Source organism: Lactuca virosa, chromosome 2 (genome assembly GCF_052849685.1).
Source record: "Lactuca virosa cultivar CGN04683 chromosome 2, Lactuca_virosa_CGN04683_v6, whole genome shotgun sequence".
Classification (NCBI taxonomy): domain Eukaryota; kingdom Viridiplantae; phylum Streptophyta; class Magnoliopsida; order Asterales; family Asteraceae; genus Lactuca; species Lactuca virosa.
Genome location: NC_136427.1, coordinates 155,836,679 through 155,858,422, shown reverse-complemented (window position 1 = coordinate 155,858,422; position 21,744 = coordinate 155,836,679). Strand labels below are relative to the sequence as shown.

The window sequence follows — 21,744 nt, the reverse complement described above, 5'->3', positions numbered from 1 at the left end:
AAGGAAACAGTTTTTAGAACTAATAGCTTTCATTTTCCATATTACCAAAGGCAGAAAGCAAATTCTTCACTTCTCTTTATTCCGACTATAATCAATTTTTTTTGTTTGCTTGTGTAGAACATAGTCAATATTGTTAATGCATCTCTCATAGTCAATAATGTCAATATATATTTGTGAAACATAAATAAAAACACAAAATAAAATTAAAAAAAAAAACAGATTCATAATCTACAATAACCGTGGGGCAAAGAAATTCATGCAAAAGATATGATAGCTTTAATTTTATAAAACAAATCATAAAATCCTCCACCAAGTATAACATGACATGAGTATCACATAACATAATGCAAATGAAGCAAAAGTTCCAAAATTGTTACGAAAATCATATTTAGAGAAAATCACAACAAACACTATAATCAGTAATAATATCCAGAATTTGGCTGTTTTTTGGTGGGATTAGATGGAGATGAATGTGTAGCAGCTTTTGACTTCCATAATGAGATGGCTTTGAGAAGGGCAAATAAGGATCCAATCAAATCCTGAGGCATGACAACTTGCATTATGCAAACATAACAGATAACTGACACTGAACCAACTGTAGAGGAATTAGAGTTTCCATTGCAACCTGAAATGAAGTTCTTTAATTATTTAAAGAGATAACAACACTGAAAATGGTGAACACAAAAGTTAATCCTATTCTAATTATTTATACTATAAGATTAAGAATCAACATGAAAATTATTATTTATTGTTAAATTTGATCAACTTATCCAGCAGACACGGTTGGACATGTCAAAAGTAGGGGAAGTATGACATAAGTAGGCAGACAGATACTTCAGCAAATATCTGCATCTGATATCTATAAAAAAGTAATTTCAAGATTTAAAAATGTTATGTTAGTAATACAAATGCATGAAATCAAGTACACATGTTTTTGTGGCTAGGTTGTCATTCTTAAGGTCGTCAAACTTCTTCAACATCTCCTCTTCACTGGAAGAAAATGTTTCCAAAATTACCCTCCATATATTCTTGACTTTAAAAACACATAGACATACTTTATTTATATATATAAAATCTAAGTAAAGGATTAGACTCACTTAGAATTTGATACACCGCATCCTTGAAAGCATATACAGGTTTCGATTCTGAGTACACATGCGAGGACTGAGTACAATGTTCAGAATGGTTAATTACTCCTTAAGCTCAAATACTAATAATCAGATAATTTCCAAATTCCAAATCCAATCCGTTAGTAAACTAATCCATCTAAAATGTAGAAGCTTACCAGAATCCAACAAAGGATTGACTTGAAAAAAGAATCGAGCAGACACAAACACCATCTGAATAGCCTAAGCTTACAACAAATTACTAATTAAATCAAAGATGATTTACAACCCAATAAACAAAACCCATTGAAAGCAAGAAACAGAAAGAAAACTTAGCTGCAAAATTTCTTATGAGGAGACTTTAATTCCTCATTCCCCCACAGCTCTTCATTCCCCTGACTGTAAGTAAACTAATTTTGAGAATATTTTTGATATTTTTGTACAGAAATTATAGAGATCTAACTGCAAAAAATGCACAAAAATTTATTAGTTGTTGTGTTTTGATTAGAATTGTACTGAGAACTTAAATCAAAGGGTGGCCCTAAATCCAATAAACATGAAAAATGATAGCGGAATCTCTGTAGTTCATCATTACCAGTAAAAACGTGATGAAGAGATACAACTTCATTTTGCTCATGATTGTAAGGCAGATGAGGGTTTGCTGAATCACTTCCGAAACCTATTTGTAAAAAAAAAAATTATTAATGAATATTTTATAAATATAAATTATGGAAATAAGTGAATAAGTAAAAAAATAATTTAGTACCAAATTCAATAACATCCATCCCTGGTGCACCAATGGATTTTCTAAGCTGGACTACATTCTCTGTTATAACTCCCTGTCATTCCGGAAAATATTTAAGTTTTTTTATATATATGTTTCTTTTTATTTGCTATAAAAAAATGAAAATAACTTCATACCAAGTCTTCTGCTATGATGTTGATCTTCCCAAAAGTTCTACAAATTGCATGGAATAAAGATCTTCCCACCTAGTATCAACAAAAAAATTCACTTAGAGAGTTTGTTGTAGTGCAATACAGGATGACACACACTCATAGTCAGAAACATATAGTGACAAACAGTCACACGTTTACTTTCTACCAAAGATTATGTAGATAATGAATTTGTTTCTTGATCCATTGGTTTGTTTATACATAGATACACAGAAATTGGTTTTAAAATATGTAAATACATGTCAAGAACATTGAAGAAAATAGAATATTATTGACAAATACTGACCTTTATCCATGGAATTTCATATGCCTTCATCTGTTGGGTGCTTTATTCGAGGACATGCCATTTAGACACACGTATTCAGGATAGAAGCCAACATAGTTTTGGCCCAGGAGTATTTTGATCTGAGACAGGGGATTGAGTTGGTGACGGAGATCACCAAGATGTTCATGGAGAGGGCCATGTTTTTTCCTGAGTTTGTTGCTTCTGAGCTGGCTCAGATGACTCGTTACTTGAACATGCTCAAGAAGAATATCAAGCAGTTTGTATCCACTCAACATTATGGTTCTTTGTTGGAGTTTTAGGAGGCCTCCAGGCGGCGTGAGATTAAGATGGAGCTCCAGACGAGGGAGCAGAGACCGGCCCCGGCGCAGTCGCAGCCTGCGCCAAAGCGGTTCAAGGTCGCTAATTCTAGATCTGGAGGGTAGAGGGGCCGCACTTGTGGGAAGTGCAGCAAGGTTCATGAGGGGGGCTGTTGATCAGGAGGTGTATGCCACAAATGTGGAAATGAGGGTGTAACATCCTGTTTATTAAATAAATAAATAGATAAAATTGATGAACGAATAGTCGCCCTAAATCTGTATTATTTAGTGGGGTGTTGGTTTTGGGGAGCCGAATGTTATATTTGGATTATTCGGGGGTTAAAGTGTAATTTCGGGAGTTATTGTGTAAAGATTTTTAGATGACAGGGGGTGTTTGGTAAGTATTAGACTTATTATGAAAGGATTTTTAAAGCTGAGGGCCGTTGGGTAAATTTTGGATTGGAGTTGAAAGGAATTTCCGAAGTTAGGGTAGAAATGGTAAATTCTGGACTTTATTTGGAAGGAATAATAGAAGGAGGGACCATTTATGTGATTATGGGATAAAGATGAAGGGATCCGAGTATAACCCTAACACCACCGGTTATCAAACCCTAACCCTAGGAGTCTTAAACAGTCGCCACCTCCTTCTTCACCTCTGGTCGTCGCCACCATGGAAGCCTGCATCCGTCACCCGTTATTTTGCCATCGTAGCAACACCACCACTGCCGGGAACGTAGCAGACATCTGGGAGGTCCACCGAAGTTCGGAGGCGGAACGAAGAGTGAAGGTGTGGGTCGTGAACCGCCGTTAGATGTTGTTGTGGCCGCCTTCCAGTGTCACTATCTTCTCCGTACACCACCGTGAAATGGGTGGTTGTTTTTATATCCGAGCAAGGACGTGTAGGTGTGGGTTGTGTAGTCATTCCTTCGTTGGTGTGGCTGCTTGACTGGGAACCAAAGAGAAACCACCGTTACCACTGAGGTGGTGGCTGCCATCGCAAAATCGTCGCCTGCCACCGATGTGGCTGAGTTCGTAGTTCACAAGCGGGTGTGTATGCTGATGTATTGTGCTAATTTTCATGTGTGTATTTCTGTTATGAGTAGTGTGTTGTATGAGGTTTTGTTGGCTGGAAAACTAAGAAAGCCTCCGCCACCACCGTGAGGTGGTAACTGCCACCATGTACCACCGTCGGCCACCATTAGGGTGGTTGTGTGTGTGTTTATGTTAGTGAGTGTGTGTATGTTATTGGGTTTTGTGTTGTAAATTGTCATTGTGACAGAATAATGAAAAGAAAACCCATGACCACCACCGCGAGGTGGTGGCCGCCGCTGACCACCACTACCCGAGGTGGTAGTGGGCGGTTCCCGACTAAGGAAAACCCTAATTGTTCTAATGAAACCCTAATGGGCCTAAGGACTTAGCGTTTGGGCCTAATTGGATTGTAATAGGTTGGAAACCCTAATTAGGGTTTAGAAAACCCTAATTTTGGAATTATTGGTTTGGACTTATCGGGACCCGCATTTTGGACCACTGGAGTGAAGATATGACTCAAGCCTGATTTCATTGTATGTTTGGACTTAATGGATTAAGTCCTTAGTGGATTAAGTCCTTAATGGGTTAAGTAGGAACACTTAACCCTAATCGTCATTTTATGTGAAAAAACCCTAATTGGGTTTGGGTTCTTATTGGGCGATTTATTGGACTAAGCTGCTGTGGGCCTTTGTGGGCTTATAAGGAACATATTTATGGACTAAGGAGATTATTGGGCTTTAGGATAAGACCCATTAGAGAGGCTTGGGCCCAATTTGGAAAATTGGGCCATAAGTGGGCCATAATTGGGCCTTGAAGATTATTAGCTATTGGGCCATCAGAATACCAATTGTTTGGACTAGAAAAATTGGTTAGGGCTTAAAATAAGTCCATGTAGAGGTTTGGGCTCAATTTTCCATATTTTGGGCCTTGGTTGATTATTGGGCTTTTGGGCCTTGAGAGTGTGAGTTTGGGCCTTGGTTTTGAACCAAGCTAGGTTAGGGGTAAAATGGTCCATTTACCCAAAGTGTAGATTTATGGTTATGTATTGGAACCCAATTATTAATTGGGAGTCATTTTGATGTTGACAGTTCGGGAATCTGTCAACTAGCAATGGGAGTTTTATCCGCGAGACTTCAGCAGTGCCAGGTGAGTCATTTTATGCTTACGGTTTACAGTTTTGGTTTCAGGTATCATCGATTTGGAAAAGAAGGGCCCGGATTGATCGCAGTGCACACACCTATGATTTCCGCAGTGAATGATTTTGGGATGAACTCTGATAAATGTTTTACTTAATGATGTTTTGAAATGTTTGAAATAAATGGTATCAATGTTTTGACTATATTAAAAATGAAATTTTTACCCTTGATTTTTGGGTCGTTACAAGTTGGTATCAGAGCCTTGGTTTGACGGATTCGGACATACTTTCGGGTGTGTCTGAACTCAAACTGAGGATCTGTAAAGGTTTCAAAAAGAGAAATGTTTTCAAGGAAAAGGTTTTCTAAGACAAGAAAAGGTGTGGTGCATGCAATCAGCCGAGCTCAAGTAAGTTTCCCCAGAATACCCATATATGTTATCTGTTATGACTTGGTTTATGAATATGAGAATCGCATGATAGTTAGGGCTAGGAGAGAGCCTTTATATGTTGTATGAGCTGGTAGACTTGCATGCTAGTGCTGAGTAGTCAGCGATAGATTTGGCCTGATATGTGATGCCTGTAGCTTTGGAGATACTGTATGCCATGCTAGAACGAGAATGATTATTGGTATTAGTAACTGCTAAGTGTATGCTTTTAAAATTGTATACGGTTAGGATCTTATAGCCTTAGAATGAGTGATTTGGCCTTATTTCCTGTTCCTCGTCTGGTTGTGGTCCTAGGGTAGAGTCTATTATTCGACAGTCTATTCGATCTTGTTCTATGTATAATTTGCATGCATAAGGCAGCCGCCAGTGAGGATGGATGTATGACGATAGCACGAGTTGCGATTTGTGGGCTGAATGTTCTATGATAGTCCTTTGGATCGGAGTGCTACTACACGAATGTTGCTTGCTTTGTGCTTTGTGGATCTCTTGAGTGATGGGAGCCAGACACTAAGTGGATATGACGATATCTAGGAGGTGGATGGTTGGCATCATGGGGAGCTCTTCAGCAGCTGATGGCAGGGTGAGATTAGGGACCTAGGGAAGCCTAGGATATGCTCCAGTGAGTTTAGTGGGGCGGTTCGTTGAGGTTGGGAACCTAGGGGGAGCCTAGGAGTTGCTTTAGTGGGTATTGTGTTACCGTTTAGCGGATATTTGGTGCACCAGTGGAGTAGGTGACTTAGAGGATTCGAGAGGGTTGCTGAGGAAAGTATGGATAGGTGTGGAAGGTAGTATGGGCCCGTACTACTGAAAGCACAGGATCCATACTCGAATCGGTGAGAGTCTTGGAGAATCTAAGAAGCTTATGGGAAGGAGAATTCTTGGTTATGCTCTGATAGTGAGGGTAGCTGCTGTGCAGAATGTGGATGAGCACGCAAGACAAAGGATCAGGTTTTGGTCCTGGCTCCGGTGGTGAGCCAGTTGGTCGAATGACTGCCAGGGTTTTGAGTTTGCCTTGGATCTCTTGTATCAGGCGGTAAGGAGTGATTGTGCAATCTATTGCACTTTCGGGATTGGAGACTATATCTTGGGGGTAGTTAGTAGCTCGATTTAGAGCAGAGGTTGCTCCAGCTATTGCAGTTAAGCCGTTGACGATTAAGCTAGTGAGTGTGTCAGGGTGCAAGACCCTGAATGATATGATTTCTAGAGCCGAGAGCAGGAGACTGGTTTGGAGCACATCGGGAAGAGGGAACCAGATCAAGTACATATATTGGAGGGTCTTGGGAAGAGACCCAAGAGTTCGGGTTAGCTTTTGAGAGGCCATCAGGGCCGAATTCAGTGCAGTAATTGTGGGAAAACTACATGATGGAATTTTCGTTCCAAGGGTTTAGGTAAGTATAGCTCTGAGTTTTCTTCCCTGTTTGCATTTGGGTTATATCTTCAAGTGAGGTCATATATTATTCGTATACCGTGAGTAACGGGGTGGTTAGTGAAAGGTCGTTTCCCTCTTTGTTGGTTTGGAGCATTCAATGTTATCTGGGTTTATGGTCGATATCGGTTCAGAGACGTGATGCGGAAGGTCTACAGTCAGGATTGGTGACTCAACCATTATGCTTGGGTTGGCTTTTGTAAGCGCCAGTGGAAGTGGTCTACTATTGTGACCTTGGTCTGGGCATCGGTTATTTAGATTCCAAGATATAATTGTGGCATCATTTCAGGGCGTCTGAGATTATTAGTTTCGCTAGGATTCAGAAGTGCTCGTCTGATCTTTAGGAGTTGTGTGGTCTTTTGGGGTTTGGACCAGTAATAGAACACTAACACGGGTAAGCACATGTTGCCAACAGTTGGTTATTTAAGAGTCAGAAGGATTGGGAATCCTTCAAATCTCATCTATTGCGAAGACTTAGTCGAATCTAAGTGGGGGATAATCGCGCAGGTATTCAGGACAGGGGCAGGTATGAGACCAGGATGGGATTTCTCATCCTCATCGAGGAAAATGGCGGCCCAAGTGGCTATTTGGTTTGAGGGTTGTGTGAGTTTGGAGTTTGGTAAAACTCCCCAGCGTATGAATCGCGTCTTCTTGGGGCCTTGATAGCAGAATTTGGGGAAGCAGGTTGGGGCTCCAGTCATGAATTGAGTTCAGTTCGGGTGATCGATCGAGTGCGTTCTTGACTCTGTATGCGTTTCGAATTGATAGATTAGGGGTAAGGTATTGGGCTACGGTTGTGTTAGGATGAAAGTGTTGTAAGACTACGGGGGAGCCGTAGCATTCACTAATGGTCAGTTGGGGTGATAGTGTTGTAAGACTATGGGGGAGCCATAGCATTCACTAATGGTCAGTTGGGGTGAAAGTGTTGTAAGACTACGGGGGAGCCGTAGCATGCACTAATGGTCAGTTAGGATGAAAGTGTTGTAAGACTACGGGGCAGCCATAGCATTCACTCATGGTCAGTAGGGTGAGGGTGTTGTAAGACTACAGGGGAGCCGTAGCATTCACCAATAGTCAGATAGTGTGGAAAGTGTTGTAAGACTGCGGGGGAGCCGTAGCATTCACAATCGGTCAGATAGTGTGAGAAGTGCAGAAAGACTATAGGGTAGCCATAGCATTCACGGATTCGTTCGGATGGCTCAGGCCAGTGTGGGCCAGTTTGCAAGGTTATGAGTAGGTCACAACATAATTGGAATCAGGAAACTGTAGGTCGGAGGAGACCAGGTATGATGTAAGACTACAGTTATCCTGGTAGCATTCACCTTTTGTGTCGGATTCAGTGGCGACAGGCTGTCAGCCTATCATGATCGGATGGATCAAATGGATTGAAGGAGCCATGAGTGGCTGTATAGATAGTGCAGTTATTGTTAGACGATGTATCCTTCGGAGATCACATGGGACTGTTGCGTGTGTTTTTGGGCCCAGCAATTGGTTATGTGTCCGATGATTCGAGTAGTTGACAGATAAGGTGAGACCAGAGAGATCTCGGCTGCTTTCGAAAAGCAGCAAGTGGCAACAGGATGAGTTGGAGTGATTTCAGTGATTTGGGGTCCGTGTGTGGAGTTGCTTGTCATTCGGGGCATATACTAAGTTGGTTACAGTTTGACTAAATAATATCAGAAGTTGAATAGCCAGTTGATTCGATGTGGGCGGTTTGTCAATGAGACAGACCATCTTGAGACTTCAGGTTTTAGATGGAGTAAATGCGATCATGTTACAAGAAATTCGTTCATCTTCGGGTTTTAGAACCCTGCAAGGGATGGTTTTGGTTGCTCTGGGAAGGCTGGGGTATGCTTGTGGTTGAGACCATGTCGTTCAAGTTGTCGGGCGTGTAAGGGATGGTAAGGAATGATTTCGAGGACGAAATCTAATTTAAGTTGAGGAGAGTTGTAACATCCTGTTTATTAAATAAATAAATAGATAAAATTGATGAACGAATAGTCGCCCTAAATCCGAATTATTTAGTGGGGTGTTGGTTTTGGGGAGCCGAATGTTATAATTTGGATTATTCGGGGGTTAAAGTGTAATTTCGCGAGTTATTTTGTAAATATTTTTAGAAGACATGGGGTGTTTGGTAAGTATTGGACTTATTATGAAAGGATTTTTAAAGCTGAGGGCCGTTGGGTAAATTTTGGATTGGAGTTGAAAGGAATTTCCGAAGTTAGGGTAGAAATGGTAAATTCTGGACTTTATTTGGAAGGAATAATAGAAGGAGGGACCATTTTTGTGATTATGGGATAAAGCTGAAGGGATTCGGGTATATAACCCTAACACCACCGATTATCAAACCCTAACTATAGGAGTCTTAAATAGCCGCCGCCTCCTTCTTCACCTCTTGTCGTCGCCACCATGGAAGCCCGCATCCGTCACCCGTTATTTCGCCATCGTAGCAACACCACCACTGCTGGGAACGTAGCAGACATTCGGGAGGTCCACCGAAGGCCGGAGGCGGAACGAAGAGTGAAGGTGTGAGTCATGAACCGCCGTTAGATGTTGTTGTGGCCGCTTTCTAGTGTTACTGTCTTCTCCGTACACCACCGTGAGGTGGGCGATTGTTTTTATCTCCGAGCAAGGACGTGTAGGTGTGGGTTGTGTAGTCATTCCTGCGTTGGTGTGGCTGCTTGACTGGGAACCAAAGAGAAACCATCGCCACCACCGTGAGGTGGTGGCTGCCATCGCAAAATCGTCGCCTGCCACCAATGTGGCTGAGTCCGTAGTTCGCAAGCGGGTGTGTATGCTGCTATATTATGCTAATTTTCATGTGCGTATTTATGTTACGACTAGTGTGTTGTATGAGGTTTTGTTGGCCGGAAAACTAAGAAAGCCACCGCCACCACAGTGAGGTGGTGGCTGTGTGTGCGTTTATGTTAGTGAGTGTGTGTGTGTGTGTTATTGGGTTTTGTGTTGTAAATTGTAATTGTGACAGAATAATGAAAAGAAAACCCATGACTACCACCGCGAGGTGGTGGCCGCCGCCGTTGACCACCACTACCCGAGGTGGTACTGGGTGGTGCTCGACTTAGGAAAACCCTAATTGTCCTAATAAAACCCTAATGGGCCTAAGGACTTAGCGTTTGGGCCTAATTGGATTGTAATGGGTTGGAAACCCTAATTAGGGTTTAGAAAACCCTAATTTTGGAATTATTGGTTTGGACTTATCGGGACCCGCATTTTGGACCATTGGAGTGAAGATATGAATCAAGCCCGATTTCATTGTATGTTTGGACTTAATGGATTAAGTCCTTAATGGATAAAGTCCTTAATGGGTTAAGTAGGAACACTTAACCCTAATCGTCATTTTATGTGAAAAACCCTAATTGGGTTTGGGTTCTTATTGGGCCATTTATTGGACTAAGCTGTTGTGGGCCTTTGTGGGTTAATGGGGAACACATTTATGGACTAAGGAGATTATTGGGCTTGAGGATAAGACCCATTAGAGAGGCTTGGGCCCAATTTGGAAAATTGGGCCATAAGTGGGCCTTTTAGATTATTAGCTATTGGGCCATCAGAATGCCAATTGTTTGGACTAGAATAATTGGTTGGGCCTTAAAATAAGTCCATGTAGAGGTTTGGGCCCAATTTGGAAAATTGGGCCATATGTTGGGCCTTGGTTGATTATTGGGCTTTTGGGCCTTGAGAGTGTGAGTTTGGGCATTGGTTTTGAACCAAGCTAGGTTAGGGGTAAAATGGTCCATTTACCCCAAGTTTAGACTTATGGTTATGTATTGGAACCCAATTATTAATTGGGTGTCATTTTGATGTTGACAGTTCGGGAATCTGTCAACCAGCAATGGGAGTTTTATCCGCAGGACTTCAGCAGTTCCAGGTGAGTCTCCTCACCATACCAATGGGTCTAAGGCACCAAAGCTGGCCCATTTTATGATATGTGATATGCTAGTTGATTATGTGTTATGCTAGTATGACCTTTGCATGGAAGACCCCGGGGGGTTCCCGAGGCAGTAGACTAAGACCATGTGGGGGTTCCCATGGCAATTAGATATATATGTTGTGTGGTATGCTAGCTATTATGTGATATGTGATATGCTAGATATTTCTGTGATATACGGTGTGCTAGTTGACTCTGTGTTGTTTGCATGGAAGACCTCGGGGGGTTCCCGAGGTGGGATATCAGACCATGTGGGGGTTCCCATGACATTCCAGGCTAAGACCATGTGGGGGTTCCCATGGCATTTGGTGTAAGATCTTGGAGGGTTTCCATGGCATCCTTAGTTGAGACCATGCGGGGGTTCCCATGGAATTGGGCTAAGACCATGTGGGGGTTCCCATGGCACCTGATGTAAGACCCTGGAGGGTTTCCACGACATCCTTATATGTTTTCATGTTTAGCTCATATGTTTGTATGTATGGTTTGATTGGTAGTTAGTGAAGACCATGTGGGGGCTCCCATGGCAGTGGGCTAAGACCCTGGAGGGTTTCCAGGACACCCGGTGTAAGACCCTGGAGGGTTTCCAGGGTATCCCTATATGTTATATGCATGACTTGTTTAGTGAATATGGTTAATGTGATTATGTGTGTAAGACCCTGGAGGGTTTCCACGGCATCCTATGCATGGCTTATATTGCTTATATGATTGATATGGTTTATGTAGCTGTTATAGCTGATATGGATTTTGTGGTTATGTGGATTGTGTGGGGTATGCTCTGGGGAACTCACTAAGCTTTGTGCTTACGGTTTACAGTTTTGGTTTCAGGTATCATCGATTTGGAAAAGAAGGGCCCGGAATGATCGCAGTGCACACACTTATGATTTCCGCAGTGAATGATTTTGGGATGAACTCTGATAAATGTGTTACTTAATGATGTTTTGAAATGTTTGAAATAAATGGTATCAATGTTTTGGCTATATTAAAAATGAAATTTTTACCCTTGATTTTGTTGGATTAGATGCCTAAGCCCATAACTATTATTGGTATGTACTCGACCCGAGAGTAGCATGGTCCATTTGGGTTGCATAACACCAGGACAATTTGTTAGGATGGATTCCTGAGAGAAGGTTATATATGATTTATTAATATATTATAAGTTCAAATATATTAATATGAAATCATATGTTTTAATTAGTATTGGTCAAGAATGAATTTGGAATTAATTCAGTGATCAAAAGAGACTAATTAAATCTATGGGGACTAATTATGATAATTAGTTATATCTATATGTGTTGGGCTTATGATACATGTTGGACCAAGTTTATGTATGGACACATAAAGGGTTGCGCCACATGAACGATGGATCATAAAACCCATGGGTATGGATTTGGGTTAAACCCATGACCCTTGGAATCCTACATATAAATAGGTCACTCCATAGTCAAAATCGTGAGTAGTAGTTCTTGGAGCTCATGGAGTTGATTTTGGTGTGGAAGGAATTCTCTCTCAAGAGCCACCTTTATCCTAGGTGAGTTGTGAGCCATTTGAGGCATTCATACTTTTGGTGCTAAGCTCTTAAGGCCAAATACAACAAGGATTCAAGCTACATAAAAGGTATGTCACCCTAACTAGTATCTTGTATGATATATGTCAATTGCATGCTAGTTATAGGCTTAATACCTTGGAAACAATATTGCATGTATAATTAGTGAAAACATAGATCCAAGGTATTTAGGGTTATATGTGCACCATAGGATGTTGTAGTATACCAAAACCCATCAGTGGTATTAGAGCCATGAGTTGTTTTCAATTATACTTGATGCTACTTGCTTGGAAAGGCCTTAAAAATCGATTTTATGTTGTTCTGGACTGTGGACTCGCCGAGTCCACTGATGGACTCGCCGAGTCCAAGGCAAAAACTGACCAACTCGCCGAGTTTGTTCATACACTCGACGAGTTGGTGCTCCAGAATGCAGATTTTTGAGGTTTTTGGCTAGAATTGGACTAGAATCATTACACTAAACTGTTTTTGAACTTATAAACTTGTTTTTATGAGGTAATGATCATTATAATCCAATTCAAAAGATAATTGTCAAAAGTTTCATGTTTTGTATTGGTTTAATAGTTAGGCTAATTACATGAAAATTGTTTGATTTGAATTGTCTTGTTCATATGTGTTTAATCTAGATCATAGAATTTTTGACATGTTTGTTAGTTTATTAGATGATCTAAATGGCCTTTAATTGATTCCATAACTTGTCCTCAAGTTATGGAAAACCAAAATTTTTTCTTGTTAATGAGTCTTTAAAAGTCATAAGTTATTCAATTGAAGAGTCTTTTCCCATAAATTGTTTTATGAGGTCCATAACTTGTTCTCAAGTGATGGATTTTCAAGAGTCTTGCCACTAAAAGCCATATTAAACTCATATGTTATGGATTCCAAAGGTTTTTTGAATTGTTCAAAATTTTCCCTCAAGTTTTGGAATTTGTAAAGTTTCCCCCCATGAATACTTTAATTCCAAGTTAAACCCTTAGAATTTTAATAGTTTAAAGTTCAACCTTTATAATATTATAATATTATAGGTTTAATATTTATATATATATGTATAAGAGTAAGTCAGTCTTACCGTTAGTAGGCCTCATTCATGAAGCCGGTCTATAAGGGGGGGTATAAGGTTATTGTCTATAAAATGGCAGTTTAATGGGTGTCCACTCTCACCCACCGCTTCCTTGACTGGTTGAGGGTCGTTAGCCGAACGGGTAGGACACGACATTAATTCTCCCTTCATTAAAAGTATAATGATAAATACTAAGTAACTAAACTCTTATAAATTCCCAATCTTAGTTACTTAGGAAAATGTGAATTTGGTGCTAACCCATGAAATTGCACTTTGCACCTTGTTAAATCGTTAGTGGAGCGTGTGTGGTTAACCGACACACTAATCTGGGACTGACAATGTGTGGCAAAGGGTAGCTTGATGTTAATCATAGATCAATGAAGAGTGTGTGGTTAACCGGCACATTGATTAGGTGGTTGTAACATTAAGTGTACCAAGTTAATTTGCATGATTATTCACTCCTTGTTTGTGATCATCGGCATCCCAATCACAAACTTGAAGGGCACAATCGAGATTTAAACATGCCATTGAATAGTTCAATGAATCTCAAAAGATCTAGGAGTTTCAATCCATTTAAGACCTAAAATTTCTTTTCGTTTTTCATGGTGGAAATTGGTAAATCGTCATTTACCTACCTTCAAATATTTTGTAGCTTGGATTACAGCATCCCTCTTCCAAGTTATAAAATATTGTATTGGGTCCTAGCCTTAATATTTCATATTGGGTGTTATATTAAGGACTTAAATCAACTAAACTTGAATTTCTCCCTCATAGATGTCTAGTTATGACAACTATGGTCTTCCTTATCCTTTTAGATAAAGCTTTCCTAATGAAGATGATATCCCAAATGGCAATCAAGGTGAAAGATTAATCCCTTTGTTGTGCATTAATGGGACTGGAAATCAGACTTCACTTCCTCCACCTCCTCCAATAATTCTCCCTAACCCACAAGTTCTTGAAAAGTTCAAGGTCACTCAATACCTATTGGCAAGCAATGTCTATATGTGCTCACATCTTGGAGATAAAGTCACATATTGACAAGTTGGGAGAGTTGGGTGTCGAAGTCTCAAGGAAGTTGACTGTTGATTGGGTTCTTCAATCACTTTCCGAGTCATATAGTGAGTTCATTAAGGACTACTATGTGACAGACCACGACATGACCCTTAATGATCTTACATATTTGCTTGTTGCTGCTGAATCAGCAATGATTTGGAGCACTGGTAAGGCAAATTTGATTGGAAGAATTACTTCCCAAACTTGCATGGACATTGACAATGAAAACATTGGAAGTCCAGAAAAGTCTTCTCTTCCCAATGGAAAGGGATCGTCCATAGTCAACCCGGTTGACCAAATGGTAAAGAGAAAGGCTAAGTCTGAGATAGTGCGATGTACCATTACTAAAGAGTCCATATGTTTTATTGCCAAAAGAAGGGGCACTAGTTGTGAAGCTGCCTTATTTTCCTGAAAGTTCACTAGATGGTAAAAGTCAAAATTTGACTATGCTTCAGGTAAAGTCCACTATCTAACTCTATTAAGTTCATATTTGGAGATTCTTATTACATGATGTGACTAGGTCGCATTTTGATGTTTTGTAGAATCGGAAAATGTGACATCCCCATTTTCACGGCCAGAAAATACCGATTTTTGTTTATACTTTATAAAAATCAGAGTATTTCTTTTAATAAAAATGTTGCGGAATTTGTTTCCAGTAAAACATGATAAATACGTTATCAAAGCATTTCTGAAGAAATGTATTTTTATTCATTTTTAAAACATTTGGGATGTCATCGTCAATACAGAAACATAAGCATAAACAGAACTTACATTCATTTACACTAGTGATCTACATCTCTTTTAAATCTCTCAGTGTAATGTAACTTCATATCGACACCTGTGAAAGAAATAAGCTGGAGTGGGTCAGGTTGGGAAACCTGGTGAGTACATAGGGTTTTCAACCCACAATAATATAATTATTATGTTTAAACCTCAAACAATCAACCCAATTACCCATCCCCATTATATTCTTTATTCTTAAGGATCTACCCTAAGAATTAACTATCCCTCGTTTATTCATTCCTAAGGATCATCGTAAGGAATCGACACGAAGTCCATCGTCACCGGGGTTTAGGCACTAAGTCTGCATAGTCGCCAGGATTTATACAACAAGCACTAAGTCTGCATAGTCGCCATGGTTTAGGCACTAAGTCTGCATAGTCGCCGGGGTTTATACAACAGGCACTAAGTCCGCATAGTCGCCAGGGTTTTTTTTTTTTTTTTTGGCACCAAGTCTGCATGATCGCCAAGGTTTAGGCACCAAGTCTGCATGATCGCCAGGGTTTAGAGTACACTGGGTGAACACATCGTTCACAACGCCTACAGGTTGCGAGCCTGCTAGTGTTCCACCGGACTGTCTAGAATAGTCTGTGGTTGTCATCCATACTCTGCTAGATGACGGGGCCGACATTTGGGAACAAGGCTTCTCACATCGTCCACCTCTCACCCTTATCTCATGGTCTATATCACCACTCAACTCATCATCCAACTCATATTTCATCTACCCATGTTTTACCCAACATATTATGTAGATATAAATACATATACAGTTTAAATCATATAAAACTTGTATAAAATCGTTCATCCAGCATAGATAGCAAGTATACAGATAATATGCACACATATCATGTAATTTATATAAAATACTTCATATCTATGTGTAAGATGAAAGTAACTATGCACTCACTTGATTAGGTGGTGACTCGGTTCTCGAACAACACTTCGTTATCTCAAAACAATTTTCCCTTGACAAAACCTAGTATCAATACCACTAGGGTTTAGTCTAACGTTAACCGCGACTAATTAATAGTCTAGCTATTATTACTATTATATAAGCATTAAACAACACTCTATATAACTCATAATAATAGCCCAAATAATTATTTTAAGGTCCTAATAATGTTACTATAATTAATTAGAAGCTATATTAAAAATAGCGTAGGCATAGCTCACTTACAGCGGGTTTTCTCGAAAACCGGACTTCGCTTGAAGAAGCGTTTCCGAATCGAAAGACCCTTTTTCTCGGGACTCTGGGAGCCTCGGGGCCTTCCTCCGGGTGCTAGGGGGTTTACCTAGGCTTAGGGGGGGGGGGGGTTAGGGGGTAGTGAGAGAAAGTAGAGAGAGAAAGTAGAAGTGAATTGGTGAAAAAAATGGCTGGCCCTCGCAGCCCTTTTATAGCCGCGAGGCTGCTGGCTACGCACTGTGCTCCTCGAATCTACGCGGGGCATTCCTCGGACGCGGGGCGCTCTTGATCTACGTTGCGCTTTCGTACTGTCACGTGTCCGAGCCTCCCTAGTACGACGTGGACCTTCTAAAGCCAAGTAAATCCGAACGCGGGGCGTTCCTTCTTGTACGCGCTGCGTAGCGAGCCAGCTGTCACCCATCCGAAGCGAGTCCGTGATCAGCAAGTGACGGCCCAGATCGAGCCACGTCATCATTCTCGCATCAGATTTCGCAAATTCACTTTCTGACTTCTAAAAATCATAACTTTCGCATACGAGCTCCGTTTTTTACGTTCTTTAAATCCACCCGTAGGCAGGAACGTACTCTACATCTTTCGTTTAGACTCTGTTGGCTAATTTTTGACTTTATTTTAAAAGTTATATCTTTAACAGGCCGCGACAGGATTGGTCCGTTAAAAATTCGTAACTTCTTCATCCGTCGTCCGTTTTTGTCTGTCTTTTTATCGTTAAGCTACTATTAACGAGATCTTCGATTCTCATTTAGGTTGTGTCGGCTAAAAACCGCTCGATCTAATATTCGAACTTCGGGCTGTACACTGCTAAGTCGAAACTTCAAAAAATCATAACTTCCTCATACGAAGTCAGATTTGGGCGTTCTTTTTATGGACGCCTCGGTTTAACGTTTTCTATGACTTTCGTTTAGATCGCTAAGGCTAAAAGTCGCTCTATCGTAAATTCACTATTTACGCTTTTCGGTGCCGTGCCGGTTCCGTTGCGAAACTTTGACGGGTCATAACTTCTTCGTTCTAACTCGGATTTCGGCGTTATTTATATGTACGGAACCCTTGTAACATATACTACCACTTGGTTAAGATTATTTATTCTAAATAATCTTTTGCCGAAAAGTCGTTTTCGACCCCTATTATCTCTAAATTGACTAGCCCGGATCTACAGGCGTTACAATTATCTCCCCCTTAGGATGATTACGTCCCGAAATCATCAACGAAACGGGGCTCACATGACGACTCCATACGTTATATCTTCATCCTAAGTAATAACCGTAACTTTGATGTTTCTTCGAACAAGTATCTAACTCTAAGACTTCCTGACTGCAGGCGGTGCCCGATCTTGGACCCGCTCTCTATCTCATGTTCGACTTCAAATCATGATCTTCATGTCACAATCTCGATCTTTATTGGAGACTCCCTATTCTTCTTAACAAACTTAAGATAAGTTCTTTTATTACAACAATGGATTGATGTGTCATATTCTAATAACCTATCATCGTATGTTGCAACGCTTAGACTCAGGTCTCTTAGAGTCAAATTCCGGAATGGAATATACCTACCTTCATGTTCTAATGTGATATGATCACATTTTAGTATGTAACATTTCTAGCTACAAGCTTCTTACTCCAACAACGATTGCGATACTTCTATTGATTGCTTCGCTTATCTATTACTTCAATATTTTGGCTTAAGTTGGATGCTACATCGATCTTGGTTCTATGAACCATGTAACATATTCATCTTAGTTGGACTCAATTTGATATGACCACTAGGGTCAAAATAATCATCTGTCTTAGTCATTACCGAAACAATGGTAATGATATACACGAACAAAACGGAATCAATTACTAGCTTCTTGGTAACCTTGTGACTTTCCCTGATCCAAGTGTGTGTCATGTGCTTCCGGTAGTATAGGCCTCTACTACCATTCACACCTACTTATACTCGTCCCAAGTATTGTTTCGTAGTTTTCCAAGTCACCATACAAGAAGATCACATAACAATTTAACACACTAGATAACAAAACGAAGGTTTTATATTATTCCTTGAAATGATTACATAGGTGTTCAAGTTTACCCTAAACTATGCCTCTAGTAGGCTACATCATACGAGACTATGGCTACTGCATAACTCGATCTTCGGATACGAACTCCTCATCCTCGATTTCTCGCGTCGTTTTCTGCCTCGTCGAGGATCATGTGGAATGCCCTTGGCCTTGGTGGCGTTTCTGGCCTTGCTGCCTCGTTTTTCTTCGGGCAGTCTTTAGAAACATGCCCTTCTTTGTTACATCTGTAGCACACCCTCTTGTTGGATGTAGACTTGCTGGCGTAATACCCTGTCTTTCCATATTTGTAGCAAGTCACCTCCTCGCTACATTTCCCAAAGTGTTTCTTTTTACACTTCTCGCACCACTTAGTTTCACCCCCTCCTCCTCCTTCGGTCTTTGAGATTTTCCTTTCTTTGTTGGATTCTGAAGATCCTTCGTACTTCCTTTCCTCGCCAACTTCCGCTCTCTCCAGACCTTTTTCCCTAATCTGGGTCTCAACATTCCTGGATGCTCTAACGGCTGTTTTCAAGGTAGTTGCCATTTTGACTGTTGGGCCAAAGTGTGTGGGCAGTCCGTTAGCAAACCTATCGATCTTGGAGAGTTCAGTAGGCACCAAGTATGGGAATAGCTTCATCCTCTTGGTGAATGCGGTGGCATACTCATCCACACTTATCTTTCCTTTCTTCAGGTTCTGAAATTCGTTGTTTAGGTCTATCAGATCTATCTCTGAGTAGTATTGCATTTTGAACTGCTCCACGAATGCTTCCCAATACATTCACATGGCTTCTCCTCATGGCATTGTATCTGCCAACAACTTCCACCAACTTAGCACTCCAGTCTTTAGTTGTCTGACTGCAAAGGCGGTCTTTTGCTTGTCGCTACAGTCACAACTCTCAAACACCATCTCCATTTCGGAGATCCAGTCCATAATCTCAACCGGCTTCGGGCTTCCAGAAAGGCTTGGTGGCTTGGCTCCCAAGAAGTTCTTATACATTCGTCCATCCTTGTTAGTTCCCCTCTCCGAACCATTCCTTCGTTCTCCTTGAGTCCCAACTTGACTCACATGACGGCTATAGTTCCCTTCCTCCGATTGCTGGGAATCAGCTCAGGTTGCTCAATGGGCATGGTAGGTTCGTCCCTATTTTCATGTAACATCCTCCTCATTTCTTCCCTTTGTTCAGCTAACATAGCCCGAATCATGGCTTGTACTCAAGCCATGGTGATTGGTTCAGGTGTAGCTTCTACAACAACAAGTATTTGCTCAATCACTGGGGGCTGTTGATTCCTATTTCCATTTGCGTTCCCGACTCCACTTCGGGTTCTTGCCATTTCGATGTATACACCAATTCAGACGTTCGGTGTGTAATGATGAGAAATAAGATAGGAAAGATTTTATTTACAATCGACGTGTAAATTTCCCTATCACTCTGAAAAGTTACATGCCAGTTCTAATACCGTAATTATACGTTTAGAAATCTGAACACATAAAGTTTCCAGATCCGGTCGGCAATAGACCATAGATTCAATCATATAATGCATATCATAAATCATTTAGCACATAAAAGCATATTAGGCATTTTCCCTAGATAAGCTAGTGCTTGTGTCTATTTAGGTGTACTTCCTAAAATATATTAGACACACTCCTCACGATCATCGCTTAGCATTCTAAGTTTAAGTCTAGAAATAAATCCATATTCTTAGTTCGCTTAAACTAATGCTCTGATACCAACTGTGACATCCCCATTTTCACGGCCAGAAAAGACCGATTTTTGTTTATGCTTTATAAAAATCAGAGTACTTCTTTTAATAAAAATGTTGCGGAATTTGTTTCCAGTAAAACATGATAAATACGTTATCAAAGCATTTCCGAATAAATGTATTTTTATTCATTTTTAAAACATTTGGGATGTCATCGTCAATATAGAAACATAAGCATAAACAGAACTTACATTCATTTACACTAGTGATCTACATCTCTTTTAAATCTCTCAGTGTAATGTAACTTCATATCGGCACCTGTGATAGAAATAAGCTGGAGTGGGTCAGGTTGAGAAACCTGGTGAGTACATAGGGTTTTCAACCCACAATAATATAATTATTATGTTTAAACATCAAACAATCAACTCAATTACCCATCCCCATTATCTTCTTTATTCTTAAGGATCTACCATAAGAATCAACTATTCCTCGTTCATTCATTCTTAAGGATCATCATAAGGAATCGACACGAAGTCCATCATCACCGGGGTTTAGGCACTAAGTCTGCATAGTCGCCAGGATTTATACAACAGGCACTAAGTCCACATAGTCGCCAGGGTTTAGGCACTAAGTCTGCATAGTCGTCAGGGTTTATACAACAGGCACTAAGTCCGCATAGTCGCCAGGGTTTTTTTTTGGCACCAAGTCTGCATGATCGCCAAGGTTTAGGCACCAAGTCTGCATGATCGTCAGGGTTTAGAGTACACCGGGTGAACACATCGTTCACAACACCTACAGGTTGCGAGCCTGCTAGTGTTCCACTGGACTGTCTAGAATAGTCCGTGGTTGTAATCCATACTCTGCTAGATGACGGGGCCAGCATTTGGGAACAAGGCTTCTCATATCGTCCACCTCTCACCCTTACCTCATGGTCTATATGACCTCTCAACTCATCATCCAACTCATATTTCATCTACCGATGTTTTACCCAACATATTATGTAGATATAAATACATATACAGTTTAAATCATATAAAACTTGTATAAAATCGTTCATCCAGCATAGATAGCAAGTATATAGATAATATGCACACATATTCGTGTTTCAGGGCTAAGCATTATTAGATGATCTAATAGTCTAGGTCAACTATTGTAAATCTTTTTGAAGTAATATAGACGAATTATTTGAGTATTACATGAATTATGTGAATTTATGTGCTTTATACTTAATTATAAAGATATAATTAATAAAGAATAAAAATAAGCGTCAAAATTAAAGTGTGATATCAACCCGATATCTTTACATAAAGTTGTAGTGGTCGAAAAAAGGATTCCGGCTATATAAAGAACGCCTAAATCCGAGCTATAACGAAGAAGTTATGGTCTGTCGAAGTTTTACGGCAAAACCGGCACGACACCGGGAGACGTAAAAAGTGAATTTACGATAGAGCGACTTTTAGCCTTAGCTATCTAAACGAAATACGTAGAATATGTTAAACCGAGAACATTCATAAACAGAACGCTCAAATCTGACTTCGTATGAGGAAGTTATGTGATGATATATGGTCCATTAGCATGGCCTAGACTGATTTAGAGCGCCAGCCTGGCCTGGCGCGCTCCTGCCAGCTCTGCCTGGCGTTCCCTTGCCAGCCTTGCTGGGGACTCCCTTGCCAGCCCTGCTGGGGACTCTCCTGCCGGCCTGGCCAGACGCTCCCTCGCCTGGCGCTCC

The 21,744-nt window shown here is 40.6% G+C and overlaps 1 long non-coding RNA gene across 1 annotated transcript; it reads right to left on the bottom strand.

The window, feature by feature from the left end:
* Positions 1-309: 309 nt before the first annotated feature.
* LOC145156569 (uncharacterized) lies at positions 310-1,781 on the bottom strand. The gene is made up of 4 exons (XR_013736804.1): positions 1,702-1,781; positions 1,286-1,568; positions 1,098-1,164; positions 310-625 (listed from the first exon to the last, which is right to left on the bottom strand). It is a non-coding gene; the product is annotated as an uncharacterized LOC145156569 (long non-coding RNA).
* Between the last annotated feature and the right edge of the window lie 19,963 nt (positions 1,782-21,744).